Here is a 24,669-nt window from a genome sequence, read left to right as displayed (position 1 = left end):
ACATATGTATGCTGATATATCCCCATAAATCAACATCTCACAGTGAAACCAAAAGTCAAAATTTTTAGATATAGGTGAAAAATATGGATATCCTGTATTATGTTTTCAATTTTTCTGTATGTTTAAGCAATTTCAAGAAAAAAATTGGGGTAAAAGTATTACCAAAATTAATTTTTTATTTTTAACATTTACATTAGAAATTTATAGTGCTCAATCTATATATGTGAATTAATGAATTTGATAAGCTGTGTTCCAACCAGAGACCTATTACTCCATGAATGAAAGTTCTCAAAATTTAAGTTAGAACACAGATCCATGAAGAGAATTAAGGATTACACAGTAGATATAATATCAGAAAGCATACAAGAAACCATGTCAGAAGGACACAGACACAAGGTCAACTACATAATCAGCTAAAAGTGCCTCACAACAAAAACCATACACATGTAAATTACTCACAGTTCTTTAAAGTTTAAGCTCTGCTTTTTCCTTCCTGTTAACTGTTCATCTGGGTCCTGAAAACTGTAAAGAGAGATAACCAGGACTCAGACAGCCAACCCCCACACATACCCTTCTTATGGGGCACAACTTAAGAACAGAGCGATCACCACTGAGAAGTGCAAATTTGAGATTCTTTATTAAGCCGGCTGGCTGACTGTCTCACACAATGCCCCCAAAAATGGCTATTGGGAGAACAGCCCCAACCACAGGGTTGTAGGAGTTCTTATACCAAAAATCACGTTAATCATAAGTGTCTGTTGCTATGATTCAAAGTTACACATTAACATCATGAGATCATCGACAGAGGGGGAAATGGGTCAAAATGACCCTTACCTAGGTACAGACTAAAGAATGGTTACTAACATCCATACAATCACTGTTCACATGGTACATTGTTTAGGAGCAATAGGAATCAAAAGAGAGCAATTCTTTACTACATAGGAGTTGCCATTGTACATTATTAAAAACGTCACACCAAGTAACTGGGCACAGAGGATGGGCACAGAGGCGGGGTGTTCCCATGGGAGAAGCTTATTTCCTACATAACATGGAGTCTCAGAGCAAAATGGAGTCTGTTTAGTTATTTCCCTTAGAGTCTGGCCTATAACATTCTCATGGAGTCAGATCTGTCAGCCCATCACATTCCCCACTGGTTTTATGTACATAATCAAATCATTGATTCATTAGTAGTGTATAGGTGATTGCAGTGAGTGTGCAACACCATTAGCTGATTCTACCTCTAACATATTTAGTTGAACATTTTATCATGCATGGCCCAATTAAAAATCCCAACATAACTAGGATGAGAGGTCTCACCATTATGGTTAAACTATTATGAATGACACCTGAGAGGTTAGTATAGAAACAATAGGTCTCCCCTAAGGCCATACATAATTTTTTTTTAAACAGCAAACTTAACCCTCTTTTGTTTTGTAAAACTACCTCAGCATGTGAATCAAGGAAATTTTTAAGTGACTTACAGGGTTTTTTAAATTTACTTACATTTAGATCTATTTGTCTACTTAAGGTTTTGAAATTTTGGTTTCCTGTAATGAATGTAGTGGTCCCTATAGCTGTGGAGCCAGCTATATTTATTCCCACTAGGAGGAGAATTAAGACAGGGGCCACTCATTTTGATATTAGCCCCATATGTTTCTTTCATTCCCCTCCATCCTAATAGTATACAGAATTTAGCTCATTTGGCAATCTCAAAAAGTTGAACAGTTAAGCACAGAGTTATTCCTGGCATAGTCCAAGCAAAAGAAAAAAACATGATTAACATTTTTTTCAGTCTTATCTTTAGATGGTGTTTGGGGTCTCTGAGGGATGTCCATTTTTCTGTTGTCTTGACTCAGATTTGATGAGCCCATGTTTTGATTAAGGTCCCCTCCATTTCAGCTGGGCGTTAGTCCTTTCTGGAACAATTTGATGTAGACATGGTCTTCTGACTGAAATGGGTGTTGGAAATCAGCAGTCTCTTAGGGCTGGTTCTCGCATAATTTGAACCTGTTGGAGAGACTTAACAACAGGTTAGAACAGCAGCAGGTTCTTGGTAAGGGTGGAGGAAGGGCTCTGGAAGCATGAACATTTTAATCTCTCAGAAGTCATTTGCCTTCAATTTTATGGACCCAAATTGGCCCTTATTTTTGTGATTTAACCCAATTTACCTGTCTATATTGACTGTCTTTTTAAATTTTTTATTATTAATCCTCTAATTTTAGGGACTTTTTACTGATGTAAAGAGATGACCACTCTTGCTGCTTCGAGTTGAGAGGGAGTGATGTGGGGTGAGGCAAGCAGTAAAAAGTTCCTTTCTAGGGGTAAAAGTACAAAATAAATAGCATCTGGAACATGTCAATGAATATCATGAAGTTGATAGAAATTAATAATCTCTTACCAGGATGTGGAAGAGCTGAGAGGTTGTTCCCATAAAAAGACCTAACAAAGTCTAACAAGGCTGGAGAGGATAAGGCCTTAATTGTAAATCTTTAACACTGTTGGAGTTATCAGGAATGTAAGCACAACATTTAGTTAAGTTACTCAATATCATGTGATTTTTGTAAAATATCTTTTTACTGGCATGATCTCTTTATTTAGTAGAGATCCCTTTATTTTTGTTACTCAGGGCTAGAGAATCATACTAGCAAACATTGATTAAGTCTACCTCTATTGGAGATTAGAAAGATCTTTAGGCCTTAAGCTGACTAAAATTTATAACTCTGGCTGTTTCTTTTGATAATTATCAGGCATTTTTGTCTAATAATCTTTTTTGTCACCTTTAGTTTTACTTATCTTGGGGGGACTAACACAAGTGTCTCAAGTTACATTAAAATAACTATTGTTTAGTTTTTAAAATGTCCAGGAATGAGTGTGTTTTAGTTTTAACTGTTTTTGCTAAGTGTTGAAGATCAAGTTGGTCAAATTGACCTTGTTCCTATCTGCTGCTAAGAGATAGCTGAGTTCCCACAGGGGTCAATCTTTTGGGGAACCTGAGGGCAGCTTCTTAGCTCCTTTAGTGCCATTCACCTGGTAGGGTCTCCTTGATGAGGTGGCTTCCTTTGGAAGGATTAGGGATGTCTCCCTTTCCCAAGGAATCTCCTCTGCAGCAGGTGCACTGATTGACTTTGAATCCTGTAGTGGTCTCATTAATCTCCCTGAACGGAAGGTTGTGTGGCCCAGAGCTGCAAAGCTCCTGAGAGAAGTTCTCTTGTTCCCTGGGTTTAGGCTGACTCTGGGGGCAAGAGTCAAATATCGATTCTATTGACCCCTTTATTTTAATCTAAGTCTTTAAGTTTTTTTTTTTATTGTAAACAAATGGGATGCATGTTGTTTCTCTGCCTGTACATGGCGTAAAGGCATAACATTTGTGTAATCATAAATTTACATAGGGTAATGTTTGATTCATTCTGCCACTTTTTTCCCTTCCCCCCCTCCCCTCCCACCCTTCCCCTCCATCTATACAGTGCTTCCTTCCTCCATTCCTGCCCCCCTCCCTAAACCCAACTCCAACCCCAACACTAAACCCTCCCACATCCCATTATGTGTCATCATCCACTTATTAGCGATATCATTCTTCCTTTGGTTTTTTGAGATTGGCTTATCTCACTTAGCATGATGTTCTCCAGTTTCATCCATTTGCCTGCAAATGCCATAATTTTATCATTCTTTATGGCTGAGTAATATTCCATTGTATATATGTACCACATTTTCTTTATCCATTCATCAATTGAAGGACATCTAGGTTGGTTCCACAATCTGGCTATTGTGAACTGAGCAGCTATGAACATTGATGTGGCTGTATCTCTGTAATATGCTGATTTTAAGTCCTTTGGGTATAGGCCAAGGAGTGGGACAGCTGGGTCAAATGGTGGTTCCATTCCAAGTTTTCTACGGAGTCTCCATACTGCTTTCGAGAGTGGCTGCAATAATTTGCAGCCCCACCAGCAATGTATGAGTGTACCTTTCTCCCCACATCCTCGCCAACACCTGTTGTTGCTTGTATTCTTGATAATTGCCATTCTAATTGGGGTGAGATGGTATCTTAGGGTGGTTTTGATTTGCATTTCTCTTATTACTAGAGATGTTGAACATTTTTCCATATGTTTGTTGATTGCTTGTAGATCTTCTTCTGTGAAGTGTCTATTCATTTCCTTAGCCCATTTGTCGATTGGATTATTTGCATTCTTGGTGTAGAGTTTTTTGAGTTCTTTATAGATTCTGGAGATTAGCGCTCTATCTGAAGTATGATTGGCAAAGATTTTCTCCCACTCTGTAGGCTCTTTCTTTGCATTGCTGATAGTTTCCTTTGCTGAGAGAAAGCTTTTTAGTTTGAATCTATCCCAGTTATTAATTCTTGCTTTTATTTCTTGTGCTATGGGAGTCCTGTTGAGGAAGTCTGGTCCTAAGCCGACATGTTGAAGTTCTGGACATACTTTTTCTTCTATAAGATGCAAGGTCTCTGGTCTGATTCCGAGATCCTTAATCTATTTTAAGTTTAGTTTCGTGCATGGTGAGAGATATGGGTTTAGTTTCATTCTGTTGCATATGGATTTCCAATTCTCCCAGCACCATTTGTTGAAGAGGCTATCTTTCTCCATTGCATATTTTTGGAACCTTTGTCTAGTATGAGAAAATTGTACTTATTTGGGTTTGTGTCCGTGTCCTCTATTCTGTACCATTGATCCACCTTTCTATTTTGGTACCAATACCATGCCGTTTTTGTTACTATTGCTTTGTAGTAGAGTTGAAGATCTGGTATTGCGATACCCCCTGCTTCACTCTTTCTGCCAAGGATTCCTTTAGCTATTCTGGGTTTTTTTATTCTTCCAGATGAATTTCATGATTGCTTGCTCTATTTCTGTAAGGTACATCATGGAGATTTTAATTGGAATTGCATTGAATCTGTACAGAACTTTTGGTAGTATGGCCATTTTGACAATATTAACTCTTCCTATCCAAGAACGTGGGAGTTCTTTCCATCTTCTAAGATTTTCTTTAATTTCTTTCTTTATTGTTCTGTAGTTCTCATTGTAGAGGTCTTTCACCTCTTTTGTGAGATTGATTCCCAAGTATTTTATTTTTTTCGAAGCTATTGTGAATGGGGTAGTTTTCCTAATTTCTCTTTCTGAAGATTCATCGCTTATGTATAAAAATGCCTTAGATTTATGTGCATTGATCTTATATACCGCTACTTTACTGAATTCACTTATGAGATCTAAAAGTTTTCTGGTGGAATTTCCTGGTTCCTCTAAGTATACCATCATATCATCAGCAAATAGAGATAGTTTGAGTTCTTCTTTTCCTGTTCGTATCCCTTTAATTTCTTTGGTCTGTCTAATTGCTCTGGTTAGAGTTTCAATGACGATATTGAATAGAAGTGGTGAAAGAGGGCATCCCTGCCTTGTTCCAGTTTTTAGAGGGAATGCTTTCAGTTTTTCACCATTTAGAATGATATTAGCCATGGGCTTAGTGTAGATGGCCTTTACAATGTTAAGGAATGTTCCCACTATCCCTATTTTTTCTAGTGTTCTGAGCATGAAGGAGTGCTGTATTTTATCAAATGCTTTTTCTGCATCTATTAAAATATTCATGTGATTCTTGACTTTAAGTCTATTGATATGGTGAATTACATTTATTGATTTCCTGATGTTGAACCAACCTTGCATCCCTGGGATGAAACCCACTTGATCATGGTGCACTATCTTTTTAATATATATTTGTATGCTATTTGCTAAAATTTTCTTGAGAATTTTTGCGTCGATGTTCATTAAGCATATTGGTCTGAAATTTTCTTTCCTCGATGTGTCTCTGTCTGGTTTAGGTATCAGGGTAATTTTGGCTTCATAGAATGAGTTTGGGACTGTTCCCTCCTCTTCTATTTTATGGAATACTTTGAGAAGTATTGGAATGAGCTCTTCTTTAAAGGTTTTGTAGAACTCGGCTGAGAGCCAATCTGGTCCTGGACTTTTCTTTGTTGGTAGGCTTTTGATGACTTCTTCTATTTCATTACTTGAAATTGGTCTATTTAAATTGTGTATGTCCTCCTCGTTCAGTTTAGGCAATTCATATGTCTCTAGAAACATGTTGATGTCTTTGAAATTTTCTATTTTGTTGGAGTATAGGTTTTCAAAATAGCTTCTAATTATGTTTTGTATTTCAGTCGTGTTTGTTGTGATATTTCCTTGTTCATTCCGAATTTTAGTAATTTGAGTTTTCTCCTGTCTTCTCTTTGTTAGTGTGGCTAAAGGTTTATCAATTTTGTTTATTTTTTCGAAGAACCAACTATTTATTTTGTCAATTTTTTGTATTGTTTCTTTTGTTTCAATATCGTTGATTTCAGCTCTGAGTTTAACTATTTCCTGTCTTCTACTACTTTTGTTGTTGGTCTGTTCTTTTTCTAGGGCTTTGAGCTGTAGTGTTAAGTCATTTATTTTTTGAGTTTTACTTCTTTTATTAAATGCACTCCATGAAATAAATCTTCCTGTAAGTACTGCTTTCATAGTGTCCCAGAGATTTTGATATGATGTTTCTTTGTTCTCATTTACCTCTAAGAATTTTTCAATTTCCTTCCTAATATCTTCTGTTACCATTCATCATATAATAGCATATTGTTTAATCTCCAGGAGTTGGAGTAGTTTTTGTTTTTTACTCTTTTATTAATTTCTAACTTCAATCCATTATGATCTGATAGAATACAAGGTAGTGTCTCTATCTTCTTGTATTTGGTGACATTAGCTTTGTGGAATAAAATATGGTCTATTTTAGAGAATCCATGTGCTGCTGAGAAGAAAGTGTTCTCTCTTGGTTGGATGGTATGTTCTATAAATGTCTGTTAAGTCTAAATTATTGATTGTGTTATTGAGATCTATGGTTTCTTTGTTCATTTTTTGTTTGGAAGATCTGTCCAATGGTGAGAGAGACATGTTAAAATCACCTAGTATTATTGTGTTATGGTCTATTTGGTTTTTAAAATTGAGAAGGATTTGTTTAACATAAATGGATGAGCCACTGTTTGGGGCATAGTTGTTTATGATTGTTATATCTTGCTGATTTATGCTTCCCTTAAGCAGTATGAAATGTCCTTATTTATCCCTTCTGACTAACATTGGCTTGAAGTCCACATTATCTGAAATGAGGATGGATACTCCAGCTTTTTTGCTGAGTCCATATGCATGGTATGTTTTTCCCCATCCTTTCACCTTTAGTATATGGGTATCTCTTTCTATGAGATGAGTCTCTTCCAGGCAATATATTGGGGGATCTTTCTTTTTAATCCAATCTGCCAGTCTATGTCTTTTGATTGATGAATTCAGGCCATTAACATTCAGGGTTATTATTGAGATATGATTAGTATTCCCGGTATTTGGTTCATATTTAAAATTTTTGACACATCTTGGTTCCTCCTTTATTTGACAGTTCCTTTAGGATAATTCCTCCCTTTGCTGATATGCTTCTTTGTTTTTTATCTCTTCCTCATGAAATATTTTGCTGAGAATGTTCTGTAATGCTGGCTTTCTTTTTGTAAATTCTTTTAGCTTTTGTTTATCATGGAATGATTTTATTTCATCGTCAAATTTGAAGGTAAATTTTGCTGGGTATAAGATTCTTGGTTGGCATCCATTTTCTTTCAGAGCTTGAAAAATGTTGTTCCAGGCCCTTCTAGCTTTTAGGGTCTGGATTGAAAAATCTGCTGATATCTGTATTGGTTTCCCCCTGAATGTAATTTGGTTCTTTTCTCTCACCTCCTTTAAAATTCTGTCTTTATTTTGTATGTTAGGTATTTTCATTATAATGTGCCTTGGTGTGGGTCTGTTGTAATTTTGTGTATTTGGAGTCCTATAAGCCTCTCGGACTTGATTTTCCATTTCATTCTTCAGATTTGGGAAATTTTCTGATATTATTTCATTGAATAGATTGTTCATTCCTTTGGTTTGTTTCTCTAAGCATTTCTCAATCCCAATAATTCTCAAATTTGGCCTTTTCATGATATCCCATAGTTCTTGTAGATTCTGTTCATGATTTCTTACCATCTTCTCTGTTTGTTCAACTTTGTTTTCGAGGTTATATATTCTGTCTTCAATATCTGAAGTTCTGTCTTCCAGGTGTTCTATCCTATTGGTTATGCTTTCTATGGAGTTCTTAATTTGGTTTATTGTTTCCTTCATTTCAAGGATTTCTGTTTTTTTTTTTTCAATATCTCTAACTCTTTATTGAAATGATCTTTTGCTTCCTGAATTTGCTCTGTTAACTGTCGATTGGTGCGATCATTCAATGCCTGCATTAGCTCTTTCATCTCATCGTTTGCTTCCCTAATCATTTTGATTATGTACATTCTGAACTCCCTTTCTGTCATTTGTTCTGCCATGCTGTCATTGGATTTTATTGATGTAACATCTAGATTTGTTTGGGGCATTTTCTTCCCTTGTTTTCTCATATTGTTCAGGAATCAGTGGGTCATTAAGATATTGCAGATTTCCTCTATTGACTTATAATGTCCCTGAAGATTGCTAGTATATCCCCTCTTATCCTTCAGTAGCCTGAAGTCTTGGAGGAAATTGATATTGCGGAGCTCCATGAAGAAGCTGCCTCTCTAGGGATGGTGACCCTCAGGTGGTGTATATTCCCTGCTAGTGGGCAGAGGTGCCTCCACTTGTTGACCAATGGTCATCCAATGGGGAACTAGGCTGTGGGCTGAGGCAAATCCTATTTGTGCCTGTGTCTCTGGTTTTACCGTCCCTGTGGGAAAACCTCCCCCGGCAGGGAAGACTCACTCGGTGGGGACGTCTCGCTGGTCAGTTGCCCTCCTAGGGGTTCCCGTCAATCTACATCTACCGCCTGGGCTGGGCTGTCTTCCTCTGCAACATTCCCAGGGGCCCAGACCTACCTCCTGGGCCTGGGAGCCTCACCCTTCGCAGGTGAGTCTCCTTAGTCTGCCTCTCCCAGAGAATCTGCCCGCAGTCCTGGAAACTTCACTCTGCCCCTAGGGGTGTCTCTGTGCGGCTCTTCCAGCAAGAAGCCACCTAGCTCCTGGGACCCTGCTCTGCACCTAATTGCCTGGCTATGCGGCCCCTCCTCTGAGCCGCTACCTGGAGCCCCGTACAATAGCTCCGATACCCAGAGACCCGCCACACACCTCCTCGTCCGGACAGCGGCCCGGTTTTCCACGCAGTCACTAGGAGTCCAAGCAACTCACTTTGGGTCTCCTCCTGCCAACCGCCCGTAGCCCTAGGCAGTCACTCTGAGTCCAAGTGACCCGCCCTGTTCCTCCTCCTCCTCCTCGGGGTAGCCCCCCGGGTGTTCAGGAGCGGTGTCTCCTAGACCAAGTGACCTACTGTGCTCCTCCTCCAGGCAGGCCACCGGTGTTCAGGAGCGGTCACTTTTAGTCCAATCAACTCACCACTCGCCTCCTCCTCTGGCAACCGCCTGTGGCTCTGATGCAGTCACTCCTAGACCAAGCGACCCACCGCGCTTCTCCTCCAGGCAGGCCACTGGTGTTCTGGAGTGGTCGTTCTGAGCTCAAACAGCTCGCCATGCAACTCCTCCTCAGGCAGCCACCCGGAGCCCCAGTGGTTGCTCCGAGTCCAAGCGCTGTGTTGAGCCGCCTTCTCTATGATGATCCCAGTTGTCTGTGTTTACCGCTCCTGTGGGGGGAAGGGTGTCTCCGTCTTTAAGTTTTGATGTTCAACATCCAGCAAGTCAGTTTCACCAGTCATACAGTAAGGGTACTGGGTTTTATCTTTAATGTCTATGGCTTTATAGTTATTTACCAACTTTTATTAAACTGGGGTCTATATTATCTGTCCTATAGGTGATGGCTTATTATCTCAAATTAATTTAGATTGTTCTTGAAGCAGTACCTCTCTAAAACATTAATCAGTCGACAGTTACAGAGTTTACCAGGAAAATACAAAATGAAATTAACAATGATAAAAACATATTTAGTTGTGTATAGCTATCTTAAATTTTGGCTGAGCTATATATTATATCCCCTGTTTGAGAATACAGTAATTTTACAACAACAAAAAAAAACTTTTGAATATAACTTTAAGTGAACTGAAGTCTGACTTATTTTGGAGCCATTGTAACATGTAGTAAGGTAAAAAGCAGAGTCTTATCTCAGGTAAGGCAGAGCTCTTCATAAATCTTAGGTAAAGCAGTCTAGTTCTGAAGCTGACCTTTATCTTTTTTTAAAAATATGATTTTATAAAGTTTACATATATTGTTTCCTAAGTCTATATAAATGTTAATTAATACAGTATGATATTATACCTAACACATGAATCAAAGAAAGCTGAGAGAGATTTTAGCTTTCTTTTTGTGTAGTAAAGTGGCAAAATGTTTTTCCTGTTTCATGATATTAACTTTTAAACAGATCAGATTTTTATTATCTTTTAGAAATACATTTACATTTTTATCCCAGAGCAGAAGGTAACATAAGGTTCAGGTCCAGTTACAGAACACTAAATGATATAAATAAGTCCCCAATAAAATTTCTTATTCTAAGTTTAGATTTACCATACAACTTTAGGTTGGAGAACACCAGCTTGATAAAATGTTCTTTTAAACCTTTTAAAGACTTGTATACTGGTACCCGGGGATGCAGAAACAGGTGACTACCTCAGAGAATTGAGTTCAGTCCTGGGGTGGGGCTCCACAGATTGTGCAGCTTGGGGCTGAGGAACGTCTCTCAGAGGCCTTCCCCTAGGAGCAACGTTGTGGCCTCTCCCCTCCACAGGAGTTTTCAGGTCAGTTGTGAGTGGTGGTTACCCACTAGGCAGCGAGGATTTCGCTGGGGCCTCCAAATGTTGTGGGGTGCAACTTAAGAACAGAGTGATCACCACTGAGAAGTGCAAATTTGAGAGTCTTTATTAAGTCGGCCACTGACTGTCTCACACAATGCCGCAAAAGATGGCTATTGGGAGAACAGCTCTGACCACAGGGTTGTAGGAGTTCTTATACCAAAAATCACATTAATCATAAGTGTCTGTTGCTATGATTCAAAATTACACATTAACATCATGAGATCATCGACAGAGGGGGAAATGGGTCAAAATGATCCTTACCTAGGTACAGACTAAAGAATGGTTACTAACATCTACACAATCACTATTCACATGGTACATTGTTTAGGAGCAATAGGAATCAAAAGAGAGCAATTCTTTACTACATAGGAGTTGACATTGTATATTATTAAACATGTCACACCAAGTAACTGAGGATGGGCACACAGGCGGGGAGTTCCCATGGGAGAAGCTTATTTCCTACATAACATGGAGTCTCAGAGCAAAATGGAGTCTGTTTAGTCATTTCCCTTAGAGTCTGGCCTATAACATTCTCATGGAGTCAGATCTGTCAGCCCATCACACCCTGACCACTGACTTCCCCTGTTTTCACTTCTGTTTTGCTCACTACCCATTCTTGTGTACTGACCTTATTTCCCACACAAAATTACTTCTACAGCACATTCACCCAATCATTCTCTGATTATCCATTATTGCTGAAGACAAGTTCAACCTTTCCCTGAAGTCAGATAAACAACCACTCTCCTCCTTGATCACCTTTACATCACCAAGGTCCTCCATAAAGTGGGCATTAACATCAATCCCACTTTATCACTAAGGATTCACCCTTCAGAGAAACAAACAAGACTCTCCATATCCTCCAAAACAGTGGCACTGATCTTAGACTTTTCTGTTCCACAAAGGAAAATGAACTGGGGGACTGGTCAAATGGACACCTGGCAGTGGTACAGAAACAAGGAAACGAATAAGAGATGTTGATGATGCTCAGTTGTTTCATGTGGTTGTGGACAGGCTTATACCTGAAGCCTGGTCTATTCAGTATCATCTCCAGCTGCCTGCAGTAAAAGTTGGACACCCTGATGGACTTGACCAATCCTGTATCCTTACATTTCTTCGTGTAGGAAGGAATGGGAGAAAGGAGTCATGAAGAGTCATTTCTAAGTTAACTATGTCTACATAAAGGCAAGATAGAACTTTGAAGAGAACACTGTAAAATATAATAACAAAGCTGATGAATTGATTGTTAAGAAGAGAAAAATGGTAATGATTATAGGGCAAGGTAATGAGAGCCAGAAAAAGAATTCCTGTGTCCTTTTTAGGGAAGCAGACATCACTACATGTGGAAGCAGAATTTGCATGTCCTCGTTGCCATAAGTTCTCCTCCTCCACTTCTCTCTCTTGCATTCCAGTAATGTGTTCCTTCTCACAACCCTAACAAAAACACTTTTTTAATCATTATTATTTTTAGGCCAAAAATTTCAGGAGACTACGTGACCTGAGTTGTCGTGTCCCTCGCCTGCAAGAAAGCACGACACAGGAATCTTCCTTCAGCAGTTTAATAAGGACCTTAATATTATAAAACCATGGTTTTTCTTCTTCTACCTCTTGAGCCGAATTCATACACTTTTATACTCTTGCAATAGCCAATCTACTCCTGCCACTTGGCCTATGTTCATAGGTGTTCCCATTTGCAACAGTTAGCTCAACCAAATATGGGCTTGTTTACCTAGAAAGCACTTCAGGAAACCAGTGCCATCTTATCATGGTGGCGAGGCGGCTCACCACAGCTCCCCCTTCTTTATTTTATGAACACAGGTGAAGGTAGAGGCCCTATCTTACTGTGCAAAAGTGGCAAATAGTGAACATCAGTCCCAGAGTGGCGCCTTCTCCGGGCCTGATATCACCTAAGCCGATGCCTTTTTTCGTAGGGTGGGACATGGACATCAAACCCACATGCAATAGGGCATGCCTTTCTTGAGGTTTAAAAATAAAACTCTCAAGTGCAGTGCTTTGCCTCACATCCTGTGTCCATGAAGACATAGCGGTATGGAAAACCATACTAGGGGGAGCTTATCCAGCTTACGCAACTGCAAAGGCCTGAGGTAGGAAAACACATTACCCTTCTTGCCAATGCTGCACAATACAGGGGCACCATAATAAACACAAAGCATACAGTAACAGTTCTCTCCTCCAACATTATTGTTATAGGTCAAGATCAAAGGTGGAAGTTACAAGGTAATTGAAGCTTTAATTAGTACAAGAAATCCCCAGGATGTAAATTCACAGTCCTCAAAGAAAAGTACATAGTGATTACAGCAATACCCTGTAGACACCTAGCGTAAATGATAATTCTAACTCTAACAGAGATATACTAAAAATGTCACTTATTTCCGTGTCAGATTAGCCAACCATACAGAAGGTGACACCCCTTGTTCAATGGCTAACACAGCCTGAATTAACACCGCCTTTTCACGTGCTTGACGCGCTCTTAGCTTGCAAATAAACCAAAGGCAAAGGCAAATACCTGCAAGACAAATACATCCAAAGATCCCCACACCAACCCATTCTTTAAAATAGCTAAAGGCAGAGGTGAGCCAGTTAGAGAACTGACTCAAAGTAACAGGCTTAACACGAGTGTCATTTAAAATCGCCATCTGTAATAATTGTTGATTTATCATCTTCTTAGCTTTTAGGGACCAGTTGCCTGCAAGAAAGGTGGAAATCAAGTGGCTTTGATTCTTTTTTTTTATATCTTACTGGAGTTATACACATGTGTTTATGATTCCCGATGCATCTAACTTGTGCAATGTTGAAAAGTTCATCCAACTGTACTTGTAGTAAATCGATCCTTTGATTTGCCGCCAAAATCCCAGATAAGATATGTCTGTTGACGCAGTCCTGGGATTCTAACACCTGTGCAGTTTGCTGTATGACTTGATTAATGGTTTGTGCTGTTTGAACTTGATTGGTCATGGCTAGAGCAGCAGTAGTGGCTGCAGTGGCAGAGACAGCAATAGCAGTTATTATGGCTGCAGTAATGCCAAAGTCTCTTTTCTCTAAAGAGGTTCACCAACGGAAAATTATCTGGATTGACCTCCACTGGGACAGGTACAAAGGTGGGTACCTTTACAATCACAGTAACAGATTCACTACCGTTCTAACACTCTGAAAGCAGGCAGGTAATATTGTCATTAGAACAATTTAAAATCACTTCTGAACTGTTTGATAAAAGAAATAGAAAAGGGGGGGTTAAGCATACTGGAGCAGGGGGAAGAGTAGCATTATATAGCTGCTTATGTGACAACAAGTTTCCTAGTCGATGTCCTTTCTGTATATCTTCCATGACAGTACCTGTTGCATTATGTAAAGAGAAATTGCCTCCTTTCATTAAGGCTAAAGCAGAGATGTCAGCCGTGGCTCCGGCCCGATTACCTATCAGCCACTGATAAAAAGGCCACCGCGATCCGGTAGAGGTACCATTTTTTGTGAAATTATAAGAAAACTTCTTAAGGGATGGAGATATAGAGAATCCCGGAGCCACCTCTTTATAATCCCAATTTCTGTCTTGACAATGAGTAAATATTGGGGGGAAGCTTTTGTAAGGGGTACAAGCGGGTGAAGCAAGAAACCGTGTGGCATTTGTCGCATTTTTCCTTGCCCATGGAAAATGACCGGTACTCACAGTAACCAGGGTGGTGACATTTACCACTCCACTCTTATTTCCCACACCAGATCCAGAATGTAATCCCTGCGAGACCTGCGTGAGGGCAGCAGTCAGTATGTTTAAGGATACACTGTTATGTCGCAAGGGATTGTCCCAGGAGGTAACATTTTTAAGGAGCAGAGGCACACAGTGTTGACTGCTACTATGAAGGGAAAAACAAAAGACTTCAGTCAAATTAAAAGATGTAAGATTAAAGACGGAGGTTTCAGTAGACATAGGATCATGACATGGCATTTCCATCTCACAAGTGGTGGCAAAAAGGGTTGGCAAAATATTGGAATCAGCATGGATCGGCATAGGTATCGGCCATGCCCGAGTAACCGCCCAAAGCCTTATCTTAGAAACTGGCTTCTGACTGGCCCATTGGATCATCAAGACCAGACACCACAGGATCAGTAGATTCTTCATTCTGTTCCTTCACACCTTTAGCTGAAGTCGAGGCTAGCAGACTCCCAGGTATCCTACGCACGAGTCGCTCAGGCACCCAAAGCAGTTCCATTCGATCCTGTGGAAAAATACAAACAGAACCTCGTGCCCATATCAGCACGGGATCAGGTCCGTACCACTGGCCTGAAAGCACATCCTTCCACTTCACTTTCCCTAAGGAAGGGGGGGCAGGCAGCGAACAATGTCTGTCAGCCGCAGAATTATCATTTGCATCCAAAGTTAAAAAATTAATGGTAAAAAGAGCCAGAGACAAACGCTCTTTAGGAGTACGGCTTGCTCCTATTCCCCCTTTTTGTCTTTGTAAAAGTTCTTTAATCATTCTATGAGCTCTCTCCACAATTCCCTGACCTTGGGGGTTGTAAGGCAAGCCATGAGTCAGTTGCACTCCCATAGTGGAGCAGAAAGAGGTGAATTGTTGACCAGTGTACGCCGGCCCATTATCTGTCTTCAAGGAGCATGGAAGGCCCCAGGCGGCCCAAGCCTCTAGGCAATGGGAGATGACATGATGACCTTTTTCTCCTGCCAAAGCAGAGGCATGCATAATTCCAGAGAAAGTATCTACTGAGACATGAACATATTTTAGGGAACCAAACTTTGCAATATGAGTTACATCCATTTGCCAAATCGTAAGAGGTCGCAAGCCTCGGGGGTTAACACCAAAAGAAGGGAGATGATGAAATGGAACACAATGAGAACAATCTAAGACAATCTGTCTCGCTTCTGCTCGAGGAATAGAGAAGCGCTTACGAAGTGTTTGAGAGTTAACATGAAACTTATTATGAAAGTCTCGAGCACTGTCAAGAGAAGAAAGAAAACAAATTGTACGGGTAGCGGCATCTGCCCTTGCGTTTCCTTCAACAATAGGTCCAGGGAGAGCCGTATGAGCTCTTATATGTACAGGAAAAAAGGGTGCAGAACGGCCCAAAATCAAATTTTGTAACTGAGTAAATAAAGATGAAACTTTGTTGTTAGGATTGATGGCACCTACAGTTTCCAACACCTTAAGTGCTCCTATTACATAATTAGAATCTGATATCAGATTAAAAGGAAAAGGACAACTGTCAAAAACCTTAATAACAATTTGTAGCTCCACCCATTGTGGGTTTTCTGGTTTAAACTGATGTTGGATGGGGAACTGACTATCAATAACATAGGCCCCTATACCTGTCTTAGAACCATCAGTAAAGGTATTCGATGCCTTTAACAAAGGAACAGTAGATGTTATTCTAGGAAATATAATCGGATGTTCCTTAACAAATGCAAGGAGTGGATGAGAGGGAAAATGATTTTCAATTTTCCCTGGAAAGGAACATCTCAAGATGGCCCAATTATCCAAAGTAGCACTGAGTATCTGAATTTGTTTGGTTGTATAGGGAGTAATTATAGAATTAGGAAGAATGCCAAAAAACTGAATACTTTGCTGAATGCCAAGTAGAGCTAAATAGGCAACAGCATCAGGGTAATGTTTTAAAGAACGTCCAGGAGAAACATGTGGATGAATCCACAACAATGGACCTTCTTGCCATAAAACTCCAGTTGGCTGCCTGAGCGTGGGCAATATACAAAGCTGCACAGGCTTATCTTCTTGTAATCTAGTAAAACTGGCATTTTGAATAGCCTTTTCAACCTTCTGGAGTGCCAATCTGGCCTCAAGAGTTAATTTCCGAGGAGAAGAGAGATCAGGGTCACCCTTAAGGATGTCATATAAGGGAAGTAAATCAGCATTGGGAATATGCAGATAACTCCTGATCCAATTTATATCCCCTAGCAGTTTTTGGAAATCATTCAATGAGTGAAGATCCTCAGTCCTAATAGTTATTTTCTGGGGAGCAATACCTTGTGAGGAAATTTTTGCTCCAAGAAAGTTTACTATGCTTTCTGTTTGAACCTTTTTTTGGAGCAATATGTAATCCTCACAGTTCTAAAAGCCGAATTAATTTAGAATAGATTTCAGAAAGCAGCTCTTCCGACTTAGCTGCTAATAAAATGTCATCCATGTAATGAATACATTTTAACCCTGTAAACTTCTTCCTGAGTGGTTTAAGAGTCTTACCAACAAAAAACTGACATAAAGTAGGACTGTTAGCCATGCCTTGAGGCAACACTATCCACTCAAATCGGAGATCAGGTTTTTCATGATTGCAGGCTGGGAGGGTGAAAGCAAAGCGCTCTGAGTCTCGAGGATGTAATGGAATAGAAAAGAAACAATCCTTAATATCTATACACATGACTTTTCAGTGATCTGGAATAGTGGAAAGTAGTGGCAACCCTCTCTGAACTGGACCCATAATATGCATGTGTGCATTAATTGCTCTTAAATCATGTAACAGACGCCATTTACCAGACTTCTTTTTAATAACAAATATTGGAGTATTCCAGGGAGATGTGGAAGGTCTAATATGTCCTAAATCAAACTGCTCTTGAACTAATTCATGTGCTGCAGCCAGCTTGACAGAGGGTAAAGGCCACTGAGACACCCATACTGGTTCCTCCATTTTCCAGGTAATGGGTATCTGCGCCTCAGTGGCCCCTATGAAAAACCCAAACCCTTTCCATCCATATCTTTCCTGGCTGGCACCGGACTCTTCCTTCCCTGTAAGTTTTTTCCTAATCCTAGACTAGGTTTAAATCCCATTTTCAACATCAGTTGACGAGACTCTGGAGAGTAAATATTACTGAGCTGATATCCCATATCACTCAGGATATCCCGTCCCCATAAAGAAAACGGAAGGTCAAGTACATAGGGAATAAACTGTCCAGCATGCCCCTCAGTGTCCCGCCAGGAAAGTAATCTACAACTAATTTGAGGAGCTTGAGCATATCCAAGCCCTCTGAGTGAGTGATCAGAAGTCTGGATTGGCCACCCCCTAGCCCAATCTTTTTTAGAGATAATACTACGATCTGCCCCTGTATCCATTAACCCCAGGATAGGTTTGCCTTTTACGTTTAGAGTTACCAAAGGGCGTGTGTTCAAATCTAGAGTTAAATAAGCGTTATTCCCTTCTGTGTTCCCAATCTGTTCACTAGTTCTATTAATGGCATCATCTTTAAAATGTTTATGTAGGCTAGGCAGCAAGAGCAGCTGAGCAATCCGATCTCCGGGGGAGATGGACACAATGCCTTTTGGAGCTTTCACCGTGACTTTAACAGAACCCACCGCATCTGGGTTAATCACTCCAGGAAAAACATGAAGACCTTGTAAGATTGAAGAGGCTCGCCCAATGAGCAAACCTACAGTGTCCTGTGGCAAAGATCCTTTAAAATCAGTGTCAATCACCTGAACACCCATTTTAGGTGTTAAAATGAGTCTGGTGGTGGAACAGAGGTCAACTCCTGCGGAACCTTTAGTGGCTCTCCTGGGCTCTTGGGGTGTCTCAGAGACGGCCAATACTTGTCCGGCCTGGTTACTTCTTTTGTGGCCCCATATTTTTGCGGGCCCTGAGGACGGGGGCCCTTCCAGCCGTTTTTTGAATCAATCCTTTCAATAAAGCGGCCATGGATATCTTTCACGGACTTATATTTATGAGCCCAATGTTTTCCTTTCTTACATCTATGACATACCCCCGGGAGGCGATTTGGAGGAGCGTTATTTGTCCTTTCTACCTTATGTATACTATGACACTCTCTCATGAAATGTCCTTCTTGTCCACAAGAATAACACCTCCTATTTCCGGAGGAAGTTCTGTTAGAAAGTTGAAGGAAGGCAGCGGCTAAGCCTGCATTTGTTAACGGGCCGCCTATTTCTCTACAAGCTTTCATCCATGCCTCTATGTCTTTGCTTTTAAATGGATTAATAGTATTTCTGTATTCTCTTGTACATTGTTCATATACTAATTGTTTAATTAAAGGCATAGCTACATCAGCATCCCCGAAGATCTTCCCTGCTGCATCTACCATTTTAGCCACGAAATCTGAAAAAGCTTCTGTGGGGCCTTGGACAATTTTTGTTAAGTTACCTCACACCTCTCCTTTATTAGGGAGTGCTTTCCAGGCAGCAATGCAGATCTTATTAATTTGTTCATAAACCTCTAATGGAAAGCCTGTTTGCTGATTGGCAAATCTACCCTGCCCCTGAAGCATATCCACATCCCAGGCAGGTTTGCCCATAGCTTGGTTGTGTGCAGCCTGTTCATTGGCCCCCTCTAACATGAAGGCTCTCCAGTCTAAATATTTACCCGGGGAAACACAAGCTTTCACTAAACTGGCCCACTCCGAGGGGGTCATGCAGAATCTATTGAGCCCCTCTATTTCGGTGATAGTAAAAGCAGCATCCACACCATAAGTGCGGACAGATTCTGCTATATTCTTTATTGTTTTAAATTCTATGGGTTCCTGATGTCTTCCCCCATCATTGTCCTGGAATACAGGACAGGCAAACCCCAACTCTACATGGGCAACCCTCCAAGCTGCAGAGTTAAAAGCTCTGCCCGTGCCTGGAACCCCTCCCACATATGGGGGAGGATCATAGGCTAGAGCTGGCTTCTGTTCTTCCTCATAGTCCTTCTGTCTGATATCTTTTTGCCTCTTAGTTCCCCCTTCTTTTATCTTCACCTTCCATAAGTGCTGCGTTAGCTCTTTTACTTCCTCATCACCGTCTGATTCTGACTCCCCTGATTCTTCTGGTGTTCTAAGGGCTTTTAAATCTGGGTACAGTCTCCTCTTTGGAATAGTTTCATAAACCTGCTCTCCTGCATAATGTTTACTGGAAGTACTCATAGAATCCTCGGACTTCTCCTCATGTAGTTGTTCAAGAACTTTCTGTCCTTTATGAATAGCTTTTTGACATTTACCATCAAGAATACATCCTTTTATTAATTTTCATAGTGGTATCACTCCTTTCTCCAATTGTCCCTGCTCCTGAAGGAAATCCAAATCTTTTTCCAACTTATCCCAGCTGGCAGGAGTCAAGCTTTCGGAGACAGCAAACCATGGGGCTGCTTTATCAATTCTTACAAGGAATGTTTCCAAAGTACTGCGTTTGACCTTGAGCTCTTTGGAGCGCAACAAAAAATCTAAAGACTGTACTAATGAACTAGATGGAGAATTGCCCATAATGAAAGCAGCATTCTGAGCAAGCAGAATGAAAGTGAAAACAAAATATTTTTCTTTGAGGATCGACTATGCAAGGTCGATTAAATATTTTTTTTGTTGATCGACTATGCAAAGTCGATTCCCGCTCTCTCTTTCAGAGAAGCTCCACAGACCCCACTTACCTGTGGTACTTACCGGTGCACCCCCTGACCACTGAAAGTTCTGATTCCCGGGTTTCGGCACCACTTGTCGTGTCCCTCGCCCGCAAGAAAGCACGACACAGGAATCTTCCTTCAGCAGTTTAATAAGGACCTTAATATTATAAAACCATGGTTTTTCTTCTTCTACCTCTTGAGCCGAATTCATACACTTTTATACTCTTGCAATAGCCAATCTACTCCTGCCACTTGGCCTATGTTCATAGGTGCTCCCATTTGCAAGTTAGCTCAACCAAATATGGGCTTGTTTACCTAGAAAGCACTTCAGGAAACCGGCGCCATCTTATCATGGTGGTGAGGCGGCTCACCACACTGAGTAGCACCCTGTGGGCTTCCTGTGGGATGACTCCTTCAGGCACTCACCTCCCACATAGCAGAGAGATCCACTGAGGCATATATTATTTTTCAATTTTCATCTCTTGGATAAGGCTCTTGCCCCGGCTGGAATAGAAGTGATCACAACATCAAACTTGCTGAATTCATTTGTATGTCCATGCAGAGCAATGCTGTTATGTACATCTAAGGGATGTAACAAAAATCTTCCATGAAATAAGTGGAGAATTATATTCATCTATTTCCAAAATGTTTACATGTGAAGGGGCAAGGTATAACATTAGATGCTTAGTTTCCTGTATTCTCTTACATCAAATTGTCTCTATGTTTAATTTTATACCTATATATGTGAGTGTATATATATATATATACATATATATACACATTCAGATAAATTTATATATATACAAGTATATGAATATCTTCAAAGAAATGTATATTAAAGATATTTAATTATTCATATGTATATATGCATATATACATGTGTAATTAAATGAGATATTCTCTGGTGTCCGAATGGGGTCTTCTAGTTGGCTATGTTATTTTTCCAATGTCTATATATTGCCATAGGGAAATGTCTCTCTTTCATTCTGTAAATCAGTGGTTGGATAAGCATAGTCTCCAGCAATAATGCATTTCAGTGATGACACAGGCTAAACACTTGTCTTTACCTACATGTGCACATGTGGGTCTAAGAATATATATGTGTTCCAAAGATAGTCACTGATATTTCACTTCAAATTTGAATTCATGCTGGAAAATGGCACAAGTATTACTGACAATGAAACTTCAACTGCTCCAAAGTACTACTTATCACCAAGAGAAAAGGCTTTGACAAAACCAAGCAATACCTCTATCAATGCAAAATAATGGATGAATAAACAGAAAACTTTCTGAGGAAAATTTCTAATTATTAATCTATGCATATATCTGGACTTTCTATATATTTTATTAATTAAGTTGAAATGGTTATATATTAGAAGCATAATTCATACATCCATGGTAATGATAGACATCCTGAGAACTAAAATTAAATAATTTTGATGATACAAGTTGCCTACCTTTACTGCAACTGGGAAATAAATAAGATAAAGATCAACAAGTTAAAATGGAATTTTTTCAGTGATCTTTCCAAACAAGATTGGACCATTTCTGGTTGATGAATAGTGTATCAAAATTACAGAGGTTAAAGAAAGAAAATTGGATTAGATGAAAATATTACCCATATTTGAGGAATGTGTTTAACTTCATATTGAGACATTTATATGGATATTTGTTGGAAAATGTTAATCACAGAGAAGATATTCTTTTCAGGACTCTGTTTTCCATTGATCTGGTCTAATCCTGAAAACTGGATTATATTTTTATAACTAATCATTTGAACTATGGAAGAAATTGCACAAGACATATATTTCTTATCAAATAATAATATTATTGAAACTATGAATTGTGAATCACACAAATTACAAAGCAATTGATAGTCTTTCTCATTCATTCAATTCTCAAGATAAGAATTAGCATTTTTTAAAGATCTTCAAAGAAACATACTTTGAACATTTTAGTGATCAAGACACTTTAGCTCTATCCTGTTTACTACAAAGAGAAATGTCCTACATTCCTATTTGATAAAGACACATGTGAAGTTGATATTCACAATGATATGAAAATTTAGAATGTCAACTAGGAGATAATGAACACATAAACTGGTGCCAAATCTGTCTGATTCCACAATCAATAATAAATCCTATAGTTGATTGGAGAATAAGAAAAGTGAAGGATGTCAAAGTCATGTTTGTAGACTGTGAGTAGGAATTCACAAGCTTTCTCTGTTTTTGATACTTTCTATTTTATGTGAATAAATATTGTGCCAATTATAAATTCTACCAACAACTGATCACCCAACAATATTTTCACTTCTTCAGATCACATTGCAGTAATTTTTGAACTGTATACACAATACTTCTGAATTATAGAATATATCTTCTCTCTTCACAGTGCCATCTGCAATCTTACTTCTTACCTCCTCTTCTACTTGGTAAACATAAGCAGAATAAATATGGTGGAACCCAGCATCTATATCTATATTGGTGGCCTCTGTTGTCTTACTCTTTCAAACCTAGAGAAACAAACAGAAGAAGAACTTGGAGAATCATATTATGGAAGGTAATTCATATTGAGCAGAGCAGATAAGTCACTGGACTGGAAGGGATTTTATATTCCAAAGATTTCTTCAGACTCCATAAATATCTGATGAGGTTCTAGTACCCTGAACTTTGAATGCCCATTTTTCTCTTATATAAGACTTAAGGAAATTGCCAAAGAGCAATATTGAATGTTATGGTACAAAGTAGTGACTTCATATAACAACAATGCCTATGTTTTGTGTTAGATCTGCATTTGGAGAAATAACCCTAAAATCACTTTGTCTGGAGATTTCCTCATAAATGACAAGAATTTGGCATCCAAGAAGCATCCTCGCACACAGAAATTATAGCATATTGTCATCAGATATCCCAGGAGTAATTCAAGTTCAGTGAGTGTCTGAAGAACTCACTGTACAGAGCATACAGGTATGGTCATTTTATAATTTATGTGACAATTTGTGTCACTAAGTAAAATTAATACATGGGAAGATTGCATGGGATGGATTATAGAGGAAATACTGTGCAATATTCTATGACTCATCTCTCAATAGAGATGCACATAATATAATAAATACCCCCTACACTGAAGTTTGAAAGTATATGGAAAATATTTTCTCCAAGAAAAGCTGTTGAAATAATTTCCTTAGATCTTCAGTGGAGATGGTTAAATTGATTACCTATGCTAGGACACACCACAAAGCCAGTCTATCAAAGAACAGCAGATATAGATGAATCTTTCTAAAGAAAAAAAGTATAGTAAAACATGATGGGCCTCAATGTCCCTTTTGTTCTCCAAAACCTAGACAATTATGAAATAATGAGAGCAAGCCTGACACTCTTCCTGCAGACATACATTCTCTGCATGATCCTGACTTTCTCTCATGCACATTGGAATTGAAGGCAAGCTAATACTTCCTTTGGAAGGACGGTTTTTGCTTGTATTTTCAGGACACTGTCTTCTTGTTATATTGATCATATAAGCAAATTAAGCAAGTTAATATTGATGTCACTGCTCCAGCAGTCTAACATATAAAACCCCTCTCTTGACTCTACAGAATGAGAGAAAAATCTTTGCTACCCACTCTGAAGATAAGACATTAGTTTCCACAATATACAAGATCTCCAAAAGCTCAACAACAACAAAAAAGAAAAATTGAAAGAAGAAAAATACCAATCAATTTATGATCAAATGAAGTAAACAGACATTTCTTAAAATCGGAGATACAAATAGTCAACAATATATATCTAGAAATTAAAGAAATGCAAACTAAAAGTATACTGACCTCCTTCAGAAAGGTAATATCAAGAATACAGTGATAGTTGGGCACCATGACACATGCCTGCAATCCCAGTGACTTTGATCGCCTGAGACAGGAGGAGAGGGAATTCAAAAACAGCCTCCACAACAGAAAAGCAATAAGCAACTCTAAATAAAATACAAAATTGAGCTGGGGATGTGGCTCAGAGATTGATTGCTCTAGAGTTCATTCCCCAGTTCCAAATAATAGAACACATTAACAATAAACATTGGCGAAGATGTAAAGAAAAGTGTTCATTATTCATTTCTGGTGGAACTGCAAATTGATTCTACCACTTTAGATAGCAGTATGGTAAATTTTCAAAACAATAGGAATGGAACCACCATTCACCCTGGTTATACCATGTCTCAGTATGTATACCTGCGAGTTCAAATCAGAATACTCCAGTGAAGCATATGCATCAATGTTTATAACTGTGGAATTAACAATAACTTAGCTATGAAAGGAAGCTAGGTGCATTTCAAAAACATAATTAATTACAATGTGAAGTATATACACAATGGAAAAAAACTCTGTCATAAAGGAAAATGACTTCATGATATTTGACAGTAAGCAGATGTATCTGTAACCTATCATGATAAGTGAAGTGAGCCAGTCCCCCAAACCAAGGGTCTGAGTGTTCTTTCTGATTTGTGAATGCTAATACACAAT

General features: G+C 39.2%; 1 pseudogene; it reads right to left on the bottom strand.

Moving 5' to 3' along the window:
* The window catches only part of LOC124961652 (aldo-keto reductase family 1 member C4-like), a 42,841-nt pseudogene that overhangs the window by 16,315 nt on the left and 1,857 nt on the right, over positions 1–24,669 (bottom strand).

This window comes from Sciurus carolinensis, chromosome 12 (genome assembly GCF_902686445.1).
Source record: "Sciurus carolinensis chromosome 12, mSciCar1.2, whole genome shotgun sequence".
Taxonomy (NCBI): domain Eukaryota; kingdom Metazoa; phylum Chordata; class Mammalia; order Rodentia; family Sciuridae; genus Sciurus; species Sciurus carolinensis.
The sequence above is the reverse complement of the archived record's forward strand: the minus strand, read 5'-3'. Positions and strand labels throughout refer to the sequence as shown.